Below are 17,440 nucleotides of genomic sequence, written 5' to 3'. Positions count from 1 at the left end.
TCATAGGGTCGCAAAGTGTCGACACAACTGAGCGACTGAACTGGACATCTCTTTGGGGTGTTAGTTCTAGAAGGTCTTGTAGGCAGATAATCCACCTAGAGAATTCAGAGTAATCTGTCAATCTCAAGATCCTTAGTTTAATTACAAAATCCCTTTAACTTGTAAGGAAACATTCATAGGTTCCAGGAATTAGAGAAAGGATGTTCTGGGGGTGCATTATTTTGCTTGCCACAAAGGGTATAAAGAAGGGTAAAGTAGGTTTTATACTAGTGCAGTGTAAAGACTAGTAGGATGAGCTGAAAGAAAAAATATTAAGTGACCTCTGGATTGCTGTGAAAAGTGCTTCAGCTTTTCTACTGTGGAATAGAAGAGGTAAATGAGTATTCCTGTGATAATGTGAATACAAAGCCTGAATTAATCCCTTAGAAAAGTGAAATTTCTTTGAATTCTAATCTGCTGTAAAAGTCAATGTGAGTTTTGCATTCAGTTTCATAATATTTGTGTTTGATACTGTTTTGAACTGTTGCCATATCATAATCTTGCTATTCTAGGGAGAATATAGTTTATTTTGTAACTTCTTATAATAGCCAGTTTACTGTAGTCATAGGTGTGTCCCCTAGTTTAAGAAGCATGACCTCAGAAGATGGAGATGTATTATAAGGAAGTCAGCAAAGACTCAGTCTCATTCTCCCTAAGGCTAGAATATGCGTGAGTCTTCATGGAGACCTGGACTGATAGTCCCTCATTATTAATACCCTCCAGTCCCCCCAGCAAGGAGACAGTAACTCTGATGACTTCAGTTTTTACTCGTATCTTCAGAAGGTAACAATCTGTTGCTCTTATGTCTGGTTGGAATTAATAATTCTCAAGAGACAGAATCTGATGAGTGTGTTACCATCCAAGTATATATATATTGAAATAAGATAATATATGAAAGAACTCAGTTCAGTTCAGTTTAGTTGCTCAGTCATGGACCTCAGGGTCTATAGCATACCAGGCTTCCCTGTCCATCACCAACACCCATTCCCTTCTTCAAGGGATCTTCCTGACCGAGGGATCGAAACTCTGTCTCCTGCATTGCAGGCATATTCGTTACCATCTGAGCCACCAGGGAAGCCCAAGTCCTTTTTAAGTTGGCTCCCTTCCTGTGCCATCATCAACTCCATAGGAAAAACCCTCACATCCTTTGCCCTGAAAATAATGCATTGCAGTACAGCCATTTATCCTTGTTCTGTTTGAGCAGGTATCCAGCCACAGTCTCTTGGACCTTTCTAGGGATGGCTCTTGTATCAACAGTTAGCAGGGTACCAGGTCAAGGTCTGAGCTACTCTCATAAAAGTAGGCATGAAGAAAAAATTCTGCAGTAGTTTTCCACAAATAACTTATTCCAAAAAGTTATTTTTCGTCTTCTTCCGTGCTTTTATTCCTTAAAATGCATGTCATGCTACTGATTACAAAATTAGTTTTAGGCTACCTTCTTCGCAAGTCCAGTGTGAGTGGTCTGCTTCCTAACTTAGGACTGTGAGGGTATAGTACACAGTCTTAGACTCTAATATATTTTTTTACACTTAAGGTACAGTTTATTGGGTATTTTCTTGGTAATTTTAACTTTTTTTTTTTTTAATCTCCCAGTAGTTTGAATTAAAAAAAAAATCCAAACCTAAGGTATTTCACTTGGGAGAAGGAAATGGCAGCCCACTCCAGTATTCTTGCCTAGAGTATCCCGTGGACAGAGGAGCCCGGTGGGCTGCTGTCCGTAGGGTCGCACAGAGTCAGAAATGAATGATGCAACTTAGCACGCATGCAACATATTTCACTTACTAAATGTTTCTCTTTGGTTCACTAGTCTTCTGTTTCTTTGCCCTATAGTAATTCATATGAAATAAATATAGAGGAATGAATATTTTTGAAACTGTCTTTGAAACTGATCTCTGGGAAGCTAACATTTAAGTGATTGAGATGAATGATAGAAGTGTTATTTTTTTTTAATCCTAGAAGATAGTATTATTGTAGAGTTACATTATTTCACATTTATGCATTTAAAATTGGATTTATTTGGCTTTATTTTATTTTTTATTTTGTGGCCATGCCACGCAGTATATGAGATCTTAGTTCCCCTGCATTAGAAGTGTAGAGTCTTAACCACTAGGTCACCAAGGAAATCCTCGCTTAGCTTTAAATGCAGATTTTTCTTGGGTTCCAAGTTTATTTTAGCTGAATTAACTAGTTCATCATTTCAGTTAGATAACTTGTACATCATACAATAATGAGATTTTTAGCAAATAGACCATAAAACTTCATTATGTTTTCTACTGTACATTTTCCAACTTTTCTTGGCTATAAAGCAACTTGAAAAGTATAAAGCTTAAAATTTTGGCAGCAAAATGTGATAAAAGAAGCACTTGGAGTCAGATCTATCTAGACCATGTTAACTGTTTAACTTCTCTGAGCTTCCGTTTACTTATTAAAATAAGGATAATAGTATTTGTCCTATTTCAGGGTTTTGAGAAGTAGATGAAATGACAAATACTGTAGTCCTTAGAAAAATGTGGTTCTTTCATAGAATAGGTTATATTAAGTATCGGTAGTGCCTTGAAAGAGTTCAAATATAACACTGATTCTATTGGGAACTCCACTAGTTCATGTGATTTTTGAAATTTTGCTGTTTCATAAGTTGACTGGACCAAAATACAATAAAAATGCTGTCTGTCAAGTCTTTTAAGTTAATATTAGTGTTAGTTAATATTTGTCTCCAAATTTCATTGTTTTGCTAACAGTAGAATTTCGTGGGAAAACTAAGAGCAACCTCTGTGCCATTATAGTTAAAATTGTTTCTCTGGTAGTAGATTAGTTTCTCATATCAGTTAATATATTTCTTTTACATGGTCCTTTGTATTGGTATATATACTGAGGTAAGTGATGGTGCCATTCTCTCTGTGGACGTTCATTCTGATCATTATTACTTCTTATTGGCTTCTTTAAAAAAGAGTGTCACTATTTCTTTTTTATTATTGTTTAATTGGAGGAAAATTGCTTTACAATGTTGTGTTGCCATACAACAATGCAATATAGCCATAACTATATATATATATCACCTCCTCCTTGAGCCTCCCTCCTGCCCACCCCCATCCCACCTCTGTAGGTCATCACTGAGCAGCAGGCTGGGCTCTCTGTATTACATAGCAGCTTCTCACCAGCTATCTTTCACATATGGTCCTCTGTGTATGTTGATGTTAACATTCTCCATTCATTCCACCCTCTCCTTCCCACACTGTGTCCACAAGTCCACTTTCTACATCTGCATCACCGTTCCTTCACTGCAAATAGGTTCATCAATACCATTTTTGTAGATTCTATGTATATGAGTTAATATACAATATTTTTTTTCTCTTTCTGACTTACTTTACTCTGTATAACAAGCTCTAGGTTCATCTACCTCACTAGAACTGACTCACATGTGTTCCTTTTTATGGCTGAATAATATTCCATTTATATATGTACCACAACTTCTTTATCCATTCACCCTTTGATGAACATCTAGTTTGCTTCCATGTCCTAGCTATTGTAAATAGTGCTGCCATGAACGTTGGGGTACATGTATGTTTTTCAATTATGATTTTCTCAGGGTGTATGCCCAGTAGTGGGATCAGTGGGTCATATGGTAGTTTGGGGCTTCTCAGGTGATGCAGTTGTTAAAGAATCCACCTTCAGTGCAGGAGACTCAAGAGACTCTTTTCCTGGGCAGGAAAGATCCCCTAGAGAAGGAAGTGAGAACCTACTCCAGTATTCTTTCCTGGAAAATTCCATGGACAGAGGGGGCTGGTGGGCTGCAGTTGATGGGGTGGCATAGCATTGGACACGACTGAGCACGTATGCACATGTGTAGTTCTGTTCCTAGTTTTTTAAGGACTCTCCATACTGTTCTGCATAGTGACTGTATCGATCTACATTCCTGCCAACAGTGCAAGAGAGTTTCCTTTTCTCCACATCTTCTCCAGCATTTATTCTTTGTAGATTTTTTGATGATGGTCATTCTGACTGGTGTGAGGTGATACCTCATTGTAGTTTTGATTTGCATTTCTCTAATAGTGATGTTGAGCATCTTTTCATGTTTTATTGGCCATCTGTATGTCTCTTTGGAGAAACGTCTGTTTAGGTCTTCTGCTCATGAAGACTCTTGAGAGTCCCTTGGACCACGAGGAGATCCAACCAGTCCATTCTAAAGGAGATCAGTCCTGGGCGTTCACTGGAAGGACTGATGCTAAAGCTGAAATTCCAATACTTTGGCCACCTCGTGCGAAGAGTCAACTCATTGGAAAAGACTCTGATGCAGGGAGGGATTGGGGGCAGGAGGAGAAGGGGACAACAGAGGATGAGATGGTTGGATGGCATCACCAACTCGATGGATATGAGTTTGAGTAAACTCTGGGAGTTGGTGATGAACAGGGAGGCCTGGCATGCTGCGATTCATGGGGTCACAAAGAGTCGGACACGACTGAGCAACTGAACTGAACTGAATAGTGATGTTGAGCATCTTTTCATGTTTTTTTGGCCATCTGTATGTCTCTTTGGAGAAATGTCTGTGTAGGTCTTCTGCTCATTTTTTGATTGGGCTGTTAATTTTTCTGATATTGAGCTGTATGAGCTGCTTATGTATTTTGGAGATTAATCCTTTGTCAGTTGTTTCACTCGCAATTATTTTCTCCCATTCTGAAGGTTGTCTTTTAATTTTGTTTATTGTTTCCTTTGCTGTGCAAATGCTTTCAAGTTTAGTTAGGTTTCATTTCTTTATTTTTTATTTCCATTATTGTAATTCAGTTCAGTTCAATCCCTCAGTTGTATCCGACTCTTTGCGACCTCATGAACCTCAGCATGCCAGGCTTCCCTGTCCATCCCCAACTCCCGGAGTTCACCCAGACCCATGTCCATTGAGTTGGTGATGCCATCCAACCTTCTCATCCTCTGTCATCCCGTTCTCCTCCTGCCCTCAGTCTTTCCCAGCATTAGGGTCTTTTCAAATGAGTCAGCGCTTTGCATCAGGTGGCCAAAGTGTTGGAGTTTCAGCTTCACCATCAGTCCCTCCAATGAACACACAGGGCTGATCTCCTTTAGGATGGACTGTTTGGATCTCCTTGCAGTCCAAGGGACTCTCAAGAGTCTTCTCCAACACCACAGTTCAAAAGCATCCATTCTTCAGCGCTCAGCTTTCTTAATAATCCATTTCTCACATCCATACATGACCACTGGAAAAACCATAGCCTTGACTAGACAGATCTTTGTTGACAAAGTAATGTCTCTGCTTTTTAATATGCTGTCTAGATTGGTCATAACTTTCCTTCCAAGGAGTAAGCATCTTTTAATTTCATGGATGCAATCACCATCTGCCGGAAGGTGATGACACCCCACTCCAGTACTCTTGCCTGGAAAATCCCATGGACGGAGGAGCCTGGTAGGCTTCAGTCCATGGGGTCGCTAAGAGTCAGACACAACTGAATGACTTCACTTTCACTTTTCATTTTCATGCATTGGAGAAGGAAATAGCAACCCACTCCAGTGTTCTTGCCTGGAGAATCCCAGGGATGGGGGAGTCTGGTGGGCTACCGTCTATGGGGTCGCACAGAGTCGGACACAACTGAAGAGACTTAGCAGCAACTGCAGCAGCAGCCATCACCATCTGCAATGATTTTGGAGCCCAGAAAAATAAAGTCAGCCACTGTTTCTCCATCTATTTGCCATGAAGAGATGGGACTGGATGTCAAGATCTTAGTTTTCTGAATGTTGAACTTTAAGCCAACTTTTTCACTCTCCTCTTTCACTTTCATCAAGAGGCTCTTTAGTTCTTCTTCACTTTCTGCCATAAGGGTGGTGTCATCTGCATAACTGAGGCTATTGATATTTCTCCTGGCAGTCTTGATTACAGCTTATGCTTCTTCCAACCCAGTGTTTCTCATGATGTACTCTGCATTTAAGTTAAATAAGCAGGGTGACGATATACAGCATTGACATACTCCTTTTCCTGTTTGGAACCAGTCTGTTGTTCCATGTCAAGTTCTAACTGTTGCTTCCTGACCTGCATACTGGTTTCCCAAGAGACAGGTCAGGTGGTCTGGTATTCCCATCTCTTTCAGAATTTTCCACAGTTGATTGTGATCCACACAGTCAAAGGCTTTGGCATAGTCAATAAAGCAGAATTATTGTAGAAGGTGAGGCAAAGAGGATCTTGCTGTGATTTATGTCAGAGTGTACTGCCTATGTTTTTCTCTAAGAGCTTTATTGTTTCTGGTTTTACATCTAAGTCTAATCCATTTTGAGTTTATTTTTGTGTATGGTGTTCGGAAGTGTTCTAGTTTCATTCTTTTACATGTAGTTGTCCAGTTTTCCTAGGACCACTTACTGAAGAGGCTATCTTTTCTCCATTGTATTTTCTTGCCTCCTTTGTCAAAGACAGGGTGCCCATAGGTGTGTGGGTTATCTCTGGGCTTTCTATCTTGTTCCATTGGTCTATATTTGGGTCTATGTTTCTGTTTTTGTCCCAATACCATACTGTCTTGATGACTATAGCTTTGTAATATAGTCTGAAGTCAGGAAGTTTGAGTCCTCCAGCCCCATTTTTCTTTCTCAAGATTGCTTTGGCTCTCTGGGGTGTTTTGTGTTTACGTACAAACTGTGAAATTGTTTGTTCTAGTTCTGTGAAAAATTCCTTTGGTAGTTTGACAAGGATTGTATTGAATCTGTAGGTTGATTTGAGTAGTATAGTCATTTTGACAATATTGATTCTTCCAGTCCAAGAACATGGTATATCTCTCCATCTGTTTGTGTCATCTTTTATTTCTTTCAACACTGTCTTATAGTTTTCTGCATACATGTCTTTTGTCTCTTTGGGTAGGTTTATTCCTAAGTATTCTTTCTGTTGCACTGGTGAATGGGATTGTTTCCTTAATTTCTCTTTCTGATTTTTCATTGTTAGTGTATAGGAATGCAAAGGATTTCTGTGTATTATATTTATATCTTGTGACTTTACTGTATTCATTGATTAGCTCTAGTTTTCTGGTGGCATCGTTAGGGTTGTTTACATATAGTATCATGTCATCTGCAAATAACACCATTTCTTAAATTTCAACAGAGCTAGTGAGGTTAAGAGCACAGATTCTTAAACCAAACTACCTAAGTTGAATACTGGCTCCAATTATAACTACTTTGTAGGCTGTTAGGAGAGTTAAATGAGTAAATATTTGTGAAGTGCTTGAAACAGTGCCTGACACACACTGTTTTTTTTAATTTACTTAGTTTAATTAGAGGCTAATTACAATATTGTAGTGGTTTTGCCATACATTGACATGAATCAGCCATGGATATACATGTGTTCCCCATCTTGAACCCCCCTCCCACGTCCCTCCCCATCCCATCCCTCAGGGTCATCCCAGTGCACCAGCCCTGAGCACCCTGTCTCATGCATTGAACCTGGACTGGCGATCTGTTTCACATATGATAATATACATGTTTCAAGGCTATTCTCTCAAATCATCCCACGCTCACCTTCTCCCACAGAGTCCAAAAGACTGTCCTATACATCTGTGTCTCTTTTGCTGTCTTGCATATAGGGTTATCGTTACCATCTTTCTAAATTCCATATATATGCATTAGTATACTATATTGGCTGACACACACTATTAAGTAAATTCCTTCCTTGAGGATTTTATTCATATATCATTCATCAAGTATTAATGTGAAATAATAGCAAGAAGAGAAGAAGCTCTAGATGATGGCTTATATTTTAAATTATATCTTGTACCTGACATTATTTTAAATCTTTCTTTAAGCCTATAAATACTTGGAAATTTGCACAGCTAGGCATCTAAAATTGGCACTGGATTTCACATCATTGATATTGCCACCATCTTTTTAAAAACTTCCTTAGTATGAAGACTTTCCACATATATATGCTTTAAATATTTTAACTGTATGTCATTTGGTTGTATGAATTCATTTTTGTTAGTGCCAGTAAGAATTATAATAGCACCAGTTTATATTAAACTATTTATTTTTAATTTGGCTACGCTGAGTCTTCATTGCAGCATACAAAATCTTTTAGTTGCAGCATGTGGGATCCAGTTCCCTGACCAGGGATCAAATCTGGGCCCCTGCATTGGGAGCACAGAGTCTTAGCCACTGGACTACCAGGGAAATCCTGAATGGCCATTTTAAAATGCTTTGTGAAATATGTTCTTTATATCATTTGAGAGGTAGTATAAGGAAGTATTTAAGACTGTGGACTCTGAAGCCAGATTTGAGTTCCAATCCCTGTTCTACATTTGTGAGCTGAGTGACCTTTGGCATGTCACCTACCCTTTCAAGCTTTACTTCCTAATTATAAAATAGGGAAAGTAAGTGTATCTACATTGTAGGGTTGTCTGGGAGGGTAAATGAGATACTCATATAAGGCATTTAGAACAGTGCCTGGATTATAGCATCGGTTCAGTCTATCCTTAGTTACTGTTATTGTCACTGATGTATAAAGAAAAATTGGGAAACACAGTAAGTAGAAATGTAAGGAAACTAAGATTCAGACCGAATCTGTGATTTACTGAGGGTCACATGCAAAAAGAAAAAAGTAAGGGCCCTCACTTCTAGTGCAGATGTTTTCCCATGAAAAGAGTGTCTCCTTTTCTACGGTTAACACCTTTTTGCTCACACATAATGACTAGGTACATCCAAGAGACATGTTCCTTCATTTTTCATTGTGTTTCCAACTCTTGGCTGCTTGTTAGAATATTTTTATCTTGGTTCTAACTCTGTCAGACTGCTTCTCTTTCTCCATGAATCCGTCAGTCCTGCGGCATGCATGACAGGCATCTGTTTTCAAGAAAGGAGAATAGATATCGAAACGGAATTTTTCATAGTTAGTTTATTTTAAAACATTTGACTTCATTAGCCTATCGTTAATTTGTATTTCATGTAGCACTGAATTATTTTTGCAGAGCTATTTTATTCTTTCTAAACTTACCCTCCCCCACCCTGCCCTGCAATTATAAAGTCGAACTGAAGTTATTTCTTAGGAACTAAGAAAGGAGCTTGAAAATCACATAAATACCCTGAGCCATTCTAAAAATAGGAAGGATGCAATTTGTGAATCATCAGTTTATTTTTTAAAATTTTGAAAGATTATAATTTGGATGTATTTTTTTGGCATCAAAAACATGTTTATATCATATGAGCAAACCAAGTAGTATTTAGTGCTCTACACTGGAATTTTGAATTTTTTTGATCCTGTAACATCTTTTGTGAAGGAAGAGTTGCATTTTGAACATTTTTGCTCCAAATTTGGGTGTGTAGGACTAGTTATTAAATTACATTCAAATCATCAGGTGTTTGTTTGCTAAATACTTTCTACATATAGGGTGTTGTTCCTAAATCCTAGCCCATTCTTCAGTTGTGCTTTCATGGTGCTTTCTAGGAGGTCAAGTGAATTGACCTCAAAACTGTGGTTATGGGTTGTTGTTGTTGTTGTTGTTGTTGTTGTTGTTGTTTAATCATTATTGATAAGATTATTACTATTTAATTTCTCTAGAAAGGGGATAGCTGCTTCTAAAGGTTGGTCTGTGTGTGTGTGTTTCCCGTCTTTGGCTATCATTGTTTTACATCTGTGGGTAGTTCCTTATCTTTGCGACCTCGTCTGCCTCTCTTGAGTGTGTTTCGTATGTGCTTGTATTTTTACTCACCTCTCATGGGAAGTAGGATTTCCTGAGGCATGCTGTAGAGTTAGTCTCCAGCTGATAAAAGATTGATATTAGAGGACTGAAAAATATAGTTCCTGTCCTTAAGAAATTTATACTTTATACTGGGGAAAGAAGCAAATATAAATATATAACACATACAACTAGGGGTAAATAACATTTTAGTATATTTAGTATGTGATTGCTAAATGAGTAACAGTTGATATTTTGGCATTCAGAGTAAGTAGAAACACTTTAGGTTGAGTTAAGAAGGATTTTGTAGTACTGGTGAACTTTTAGCTAGATCTTAAAGAATGGGTATTATCTAGGTAACTCAAAATAATGTAGGATTCTTGGGAAGAGTAGTAACTCTTTTAGCAGCTATATTGTGGAGAAAATATTTTGCCTATTAAAATGTTGTTGAGTCTCAGCTTGCTATAAAATACACTGTGTAATTCACATGTTCAAATGTCTGCAGCCCATGTGAAACAACAATAGAATGTATGTCATACTTTATGAAAGTTATTTAGTTTTATGAACTTAAGAAATGTTTGTGAAATTATATATTTGCTTTTATTTCTGATATACTGAATGTCAATATTTTTTACAAGATGAAGTTGGCATCTAAGAATAAAATGCTTACATGCTGTTTCTCCTGTGAGAAGTAAGAAATTTTCCCATTCTTGCCATCTTTGTTCAGGAGTCAGTTAGCTGTTGAATCAAGTGTTTCCTGTCGTGCTCTGTATCAGGCACGGAGGAAGTTATTATAGTTGCAGACGAGAGGTAATGGAAAACAGGAAGACAGTGGCAAGACAAACAGTGAGGAGGTGGATGTGAAGGGCGATTTTCAAGGTAGGCTTTATTAGCTGGTGGAATCTTGTCCTTGGCCTCCCTTTAGTCAAAGGTTATTCTGAGATTTTGAGTCTTGGTGACTGAGAAGACTGTGCAGTTAACAGAGATGAAGAATATATGTTTGAGTTACATTTCTCAGTATATTTAATTTCAAGTTTTAGCAGCATGTTCGCCTGATGGGCTACAGTCCACGGGGTCGCAGAGTCGGACACGACTGAGCAACTTCACTTTCACTTTCACTTTTCAGGGGTAGAGGTCTAGGCAGACATTACAAAAACAGGATTAGAATTTTGAAGAGAGATCAGCGTTGAGGATAAAAGCTAGGAATTCACATAGAGGTAGTAATTTATTATTGCCTGGGGAAGAGAGGAAAAGAACAACTAAGAAAGTCTTAGTTGTCCTGGGAACAGTTTAAATTTCTTCTGTTTAGAGACTTTGTAGTTAAGTCCTAAATGATGTTTTTTGTCATTCTCTAATTTTTGCAGCTGTTCCTTTTTTCCCCTAATAAATTACTTTAATTGGAGGCTAATTACTTTACAATATTGTGATGGGTTTTGCCATATATCAACATGAATCAGCCACAGGTGCGCATGTGTCCCCCCCATCCTGAACCCCTCTCCTGCCTCCCTTCCCACCCCATCCCTCTGGGTTCTCCCAGAACACCGACTTTGAGTACCCTGCTTCACGCATTGAACCTGCACTGGTCATCTATTTTAAATATGGTAATATACATGTTTCAATGCTATTCTCTCAAGTCATCTCCCACATAGTCCAAAAGTCTGCTCTTTACATTTGCGTCTCTTTTGCTGTCTTGCATATAGGGTCATCATTATTGTCTTTCTAAATTCCATATATATGCATTAATATACTATATTGGTATTTCCCTTTCTGACTTACTTCACTCTGTATAATAGGCTCCAGTTTCATCTACCTCTTTAGAACTGACTCAAATGCATTCTTTTTTTTATAGCTGAGTAGTATTCCATTGTGTATATGTACCACAACTTCTTATCCATTCATGTACTGATGGACATCTAGGCTGCTTCTATGTCCTAGCTATTGTAAACAGTGCTGCAGTGAACACTGGGGTTCATGTGTCTCTTTCAATTCTGCTTTCTTTGTGCACCTGTTGCTTAATGGTGCTAGTCATTGGTGCCAAGAGCAAAGTAAGCAAGTATTAAAAAAGAATTGATAGTTTAAGTCCAAGCTAAATGTTTTCATGTTTAGTAAAGTTAAAATTGACAGTACATTATTTTCAGTCCTTTTTATCCTTCACATCAGATCTATATAGTAAGTGTGGAATTTTTTTTTTTACTTAATATCCGGCTTTTGCAGGATGGTTCAAGAATTAGGCCTTTTGTTGGTTATTTCTCTGATATCAGGATCTTTCACTATGTTCAGAGAAAAGGAAATGAGTTTAGAACTTAACTACGTTCTTATCTTCCTGTGATATGGCACAGAGTGATTAAGAACACTGGTCTGTCCTATTGAATCTTTACACAAACATAAAACTATAAATATTTATGTTTAAGGGTTTTTACCAGTCTTTTGATTTCTATTTCAACAGATCCCTTTTGGCTATTCACCTAGACTTTGAAATGTAAAAGATGTCTTTATCAATTTATAAATATTTATAAAATATAGCCTTTTGAATGAGAGATATGGTGACATGATTATAAGCTCTCCAGTATCAGGAAGCCTCATTCTGGCTTAATCTTATTTTAAGTACTGATTAACAGTGGAAATTAAAAGAATGTTAAGGTGTTCTTCCTTCAATGTGTATATTCAATTTGATGTCAGTTGTCATGGTTAATCATGGGCTTCCCAGGTGCTGCTAGTGGTAAAGAACCCGCCTGCCAATGCAGGAGACGAGAGACACAGGTTCAATCCCTGGGTCTGGAAGATCCCCTGGAGGAGGGCATGGCAACCCACTCCAGTATTCTTGCCTGTAGAATCCCACAGACAGAGGAACCTGGCAGGCTATGTATGGTCCATTGGGTCACAGAGTCAGACATAACTGAAGTGTCTTAGCACAAACACATTGTTAATAGCATAGGTATGTGTGTGTGTGTATGTGTGTTTATATATGTGTGTAAAATCTAATAAGTTATTCTGCAAGTTTATCATTTGACACTTGCATTTCTTTGAAATTTTCTATGTTGACACTTACTAGTCTTATGGGCCAGCCATCATTTTGATCACTTAATATATAGTAGTTAATTTGTATCTTATAACAACCCTAATAGGTTGTCTTATAACAACCCTATTAGGTTGGAACTGTTAATCCCTGTTTAAAGAATAGAAGCTGAAACACATAGCTAGTGAAGCCAAAATTTGAACCTTGACAGTCTGGCAGTGTACTCATCCTCTTAACTGTTGTACAGTATCTATTTCTCTAAGTTTCAGTTTCCTCACCTAAAGGGCAGTAATAAAAAGATTGTTTTTTAGAGTTGCTGATTGGTAGGACTAAATAAAGCAATGCTTGTGAAGAGACTGATTCAGGATCCTAGATATCAATGATCAGTTAATACTTATTTGGCTACTTTTTTGGGGTTCGTCTGTTTCTTTTTTCTTTGTCTCCTTTAGAGTTTTTATTTTTCCTCTGCCCGTTTCTTTTAACTGGTGTTTCAGGGTTCCATTCTTGACCTGCTGTTGTATATCATTCTGTATAATTCCCCTTCAGGAGGTTCATCCACTTCCCTAGTTTTTAACTACTGCCTACTTCCTATAGGTCAGTGATCCAATTCTATACTTTCCTCCTGAGTTGTAAGCTAATGTATCCAAATGTCTGCTGTACATCCTCCTTTGCCTACCCCCACATGTCCCTCCAGCTTGACATGGATAAAACTATACAAGGTTTTAATCTAAAATGAAACTAAAGGATGGAGAAGGCAATGGCACCCCACTCCAGTACTCTTGCCTGGAAAATCCCATGGATGGAGGAGCCTGGTAGGCTGCAGTCCATGAGGTCGCAAAGAGTCGGACATGACTGAGCAACTTCCCTTTCACTTTTCACTTTCATGCATTGGAGAAGGAAATGGCAACCCACTCCAGTGTTCTTGCCTGGAGAATCCCAGGGACGGGGGAGCCTGGTGGGCTGCCATCTATGGGGTCACACAGAGTCGGACACAACTGAAGTGACTTAGCAAAGGATATGAAGTGGAGAATGTCACACTTTAGCTCTCAGAACAGCTAAACTTGAAGACTGAGAGACTGATTTTCCATAAATGCCTGATTTATAAAAGATTGAAGCTTAACCTCTGACCAATGAATTGCTCCCCATCTTTGAGCCAGTTAACTCTGCGTGGCCCCTAATTGGGCTCTCCCCTTTCACACTCTTGCCCATGAATGCAACCCATTCTTAACCTTCTTCAGTGGACTCACCTATAGCTCACTGCAGCTGTGTGTCCTGAATTACAGTATCTCCGCTGCTGCTGCTGCTAAGTCGCTTCAGTCATGTCCGACTCTGTACGACCCCATAGACGGCAGCCCACCAGGCTCCCCCGTCCCTGGGATTCTCCAGGCAAGAACACTGGAGTGAGTTGCCATTGCCTTCTCCGAATATCTCTGCTACTCCAGAATGAACTGGATTTTTGGTATCTCGTGTAGAAGGGAATGGCAATCCACTCGTGTTCTGGCCTGGAGAATTCCATGAACGGGGGAGCCTGGCAGGCTACAATCCATGGGGTCACAAAGAATCAGAGATGACTGAGCGACTAACATACACACACATTTGGTGTCTTGAGTTTGCCTCAGCTTACCTCTTTTCTTTTAGGTTGACCTTACATGGTGTCATAAGTGGGATCTGAAGGCACCAACCACTTGAACCTCTGGAATCAAGTGAGTTTCCTGTACTTGAGTCCTTTGCACTGTTAGCTTCTGTGAGCCATTCTAACTTTGGTAAGTCTCCTCAGAGCTCAAGCTGCCTTCTTTTGTTTGAGCTCTCCTATTTTATTTAGGATCTAGATAGAGACAGATTGCCCTTCTGGTAAGTACTCTTGTTTCTGATGATTGTATCTAGTCATCTGAATGTGCTAAAGGTACATTTAGTACTGAATGTACTAAAGTATTCCCCCACAACCACCGCCTTGAGGGATCCTAGCTGGTTTTATGTTAAAAAAATTTATGGTCTTTCCTCATGTGCATGTTTGACTAAATAGACCAATTTTACTAAGGATGACACAGAACTCCAGTGGCCATTATGTGGAAACTTTGATCACTGCAAACTTGTTTTCTTTGAACTAGTTAGAAGACCATGGCTACAATATTAAGCAATCTGAGTAGGATAGTTATTTTAATTGGTATCTAGAGGCTACTAAATGTTCATGATTCTAAAATTGCCTCCTTATTGTTTCTAAATTAACTGAAGCAAATAAACAACCAAAGATGGATTAAAAAAATCCCAGGTCTCTTCCTCAGGGCTAACTAAGGTCCTTTCTAACCCCACTGTTCTGCCTCCTCCATGTCTCCCTTTACCCTTCCTGAGTCTCTTCTCTGAATTTACTTTCCTTACCAAACAGAACCCATTAAGACCTTCTTTTTCAAAATTAGACCTTCTGAGGATCCTACTAAAAACTGCCCTAGATTTCCTACACCCCATGGACAAAGGGCAACATAAGGGCTGTAATAAAGGATTTCCCCTCGGTAACTGAAGATCCCAATATATTTGCTGAAGAATTCAAGGCTATAACCCAAACCCACCAACCTCATCTCTCTAATCACTGTTAATTAGTCTACTTGCTTGTTGGAGAAGGTCAAGCCCCACAGTAGATTAAAACTGCAGCTTGGGGAAACCCTGAACAATTTCTAGGGTTTAAGTTAAACCAACCATTAGTCCTTTTATATGGTTAACCTCATGACAGAGCCAAATGGCTACACAAAGCCATCCCTGGAGCCTTCCCAAAACCTGTGGACTGGAATTAAAGTCAGGCATGCATCCAAAAGCCTGCTGAATCCTTCCATGACCATTACAACAAACTCCAAACCATTTCCAAAGGAAATTCTGGACTCTATAGCTGTTGAGTCCTCTCAGGTAGCTTTTAATTCCATATGTATAAATGGCCTACATAAGGACTTATCTTTGTTTGTCAAAAGAACCTGTATCAAAGAGGAGAGAGTGTTCACCCCTGACCTTGTCAATCTAGCTAATAAATTAGCTCACACCATATAAGATGACTCCAGAAAGAAAAAAAAAAATGATAACTAAGATTTTGAATCTACAGCACCAATAGATGGAAACTCCAAAGCAAATCCATCCTACAAGAATGTGTCATTGTAGAAAACCTGACCAGGAGAAAGGATTGCTACAAATTGAACTCCAAATAGTTACAACCTCAGAACCATGGCCAAATCCAGGAAGATGGTGGGGCTTCAAGGACACACGGGGACTGTTCCTGTTCTGCCATTAAATAGACTAGGGAAAACTACTCTCCAGACCAGGGACAAATTCCTTACAGTGTTAACTGACACAGGGGCTGCTCCTGTCAGTGCTCCATCCCACTGCAATTGAACAGTCCCTTCCCTGGAGTAGTATATACGTTCAAATAGTGGGAGTCTTAAGTAAACTGCAATGTAAACTGCAATGTGTCCCTACTTCTCAGCCCATATTTTTTGGTCTGGACCTTTTGTAAGGCAAATGTCTGCTTCTTCTCAGTGATTTGAGTCCCAAACATTTATTGGGATGAGATTTTCTGGAGAAACACAATGCTGCCATTTTTTTCTATCAAAAGGTGGAAGTGAGGAAAAAAAAAAAAAAGGTGGAAGTATCTCTTGAGATTAAGTTCAACACTCAGGAAAATTCAACCCCCACTGCCATTATTTGCACTCTACAAACCAAGGCAGTCCAAACTTTGTGCTCGTCTGCTCTATTAAACCTGGAATTCCCTGATCTTTGGGTAAAATCCTTAACTGAAGGCATAATTCATAGTGCCCCTCCCATTATGATCCAGGTGGACCCTGCAAAACCTCTCCTAAGAATAAACAAATACCCCATGAATAAGGAAGCTTACAGGTCATAAGGCAAATTATAGAGGACCATAAGGCCCAGGCACTTACTATCCTTTGTACTATCCTTGTGTTAATAATACCCTTATTCTGCCTGTTAAAAAAAAAAACAAAACACCAGTGGCTGAGAATGGAGATTTGTGCAAGACCACAGGGCAATAAATAGCATTGTAATTCTCTGCCATCCCGTGTTTTCTAATCCCTGCGTGCTATTAGTATCCATCCATGCTGGAAGCACCTTTTACATTTTAATCAGTTTAGGCAGTGAGTTTTTAGTACCCCTGTTGAAAGGGATAGTCAGTGTCTCTTTGCCTTTACCTGAGAAGGACAACGGTACGTCTGGACAGTCATGCCTCAAGGCTCTAATGAGGCCTTCTTACTTCTCACAATTTTGACAGGCTAATTTAAATGACATAAAATTCTCTAGGGGCTCCACCTTACTACTACATTTGGATGAGCTTCTTTTTTGTTTGCCCTCCTAATACTTCTTGCAATTTGCTGAAAATCTCAGCCCTTAAGGGACACACAGTCTTGAAGGAGAAATTACAGTTTGTCCAAACTCAGGTCCAATCTTGAGGACATTTAATCTCAAAACAGGTGTTATACCTAGGTGCTGGTAGGCTTCAAGACTTTTTAAACTTTTCAAACCGTAAAAGCAAATGTTTCTTGGTTTTGGTTTTTTGGCCATGCCATGCAGTTTGTGGGATATCAGTTCCCCGACCAGGGGCTGAATCTGAACCTTGGCAGGGAAAGCCCAGAATCCTAACCACGAGGCCACCAGGGAACTCCCAAAAACAAATGTTAATTGTGAGGTTTTCTTGGGCTAGCTGGCCATTGGCATAATTGGATCCCAAATTTCTTTTTGTTGGTTC

General features: G+C 39.0%; 1 protein-coding gene across 6 annotated transcripts in view; it reads left to right on the top strand.

Moving 5' to 3' along the window:
• WDR89 (WD repeat domain 89) overlaps window positions 1-17,440 on the top strand; it is a 48,538-nt gene that overhangs the window by 4,407 nt on the left and 26,691 nt on the right. For 2 of the 6 annotated variants that reach the window (XM_069596800.1, XM_069596802.1), the window contains exon 2: window positions 14,341-14,465. The exons of 1 other annotated variant lie outside the window; for it this stretch is intronic. The gene's annotated coding sequence lies outside the window, so the exon portion shown is untranslated. Of the gene's footprint in view, window positions 1-10,407; window positions 10,566-14,340; window positions 14,466-17,440 lie in introns of those variants that run through there. 3 more of the 6 variants (XM_069596803.1, XM_069596804.1, XM_069596801.2) reach the window with 3 other exon arrangements.

This window comes from Ovis canadensis, chromosome 7, assembly GCF_042477335.2.
Source record: "Ovis canadensis isolate MfBH-ARS-UI-01 breed Bighorn chromosome 7, ARS-UI_OviCan_v2, whole genome shotgun sequence".
NCBI classification, from domain to species: Eukaryota; Metazoa; Chordata; class Mammalia; order Artiodactyla; family Bovidae; genus Ovis; species Ovis canadensis.
Note: the sequence above shows the minus strand (reverse complement) of the source record. Positions and strands in the feature narration are given on the sequence as shown.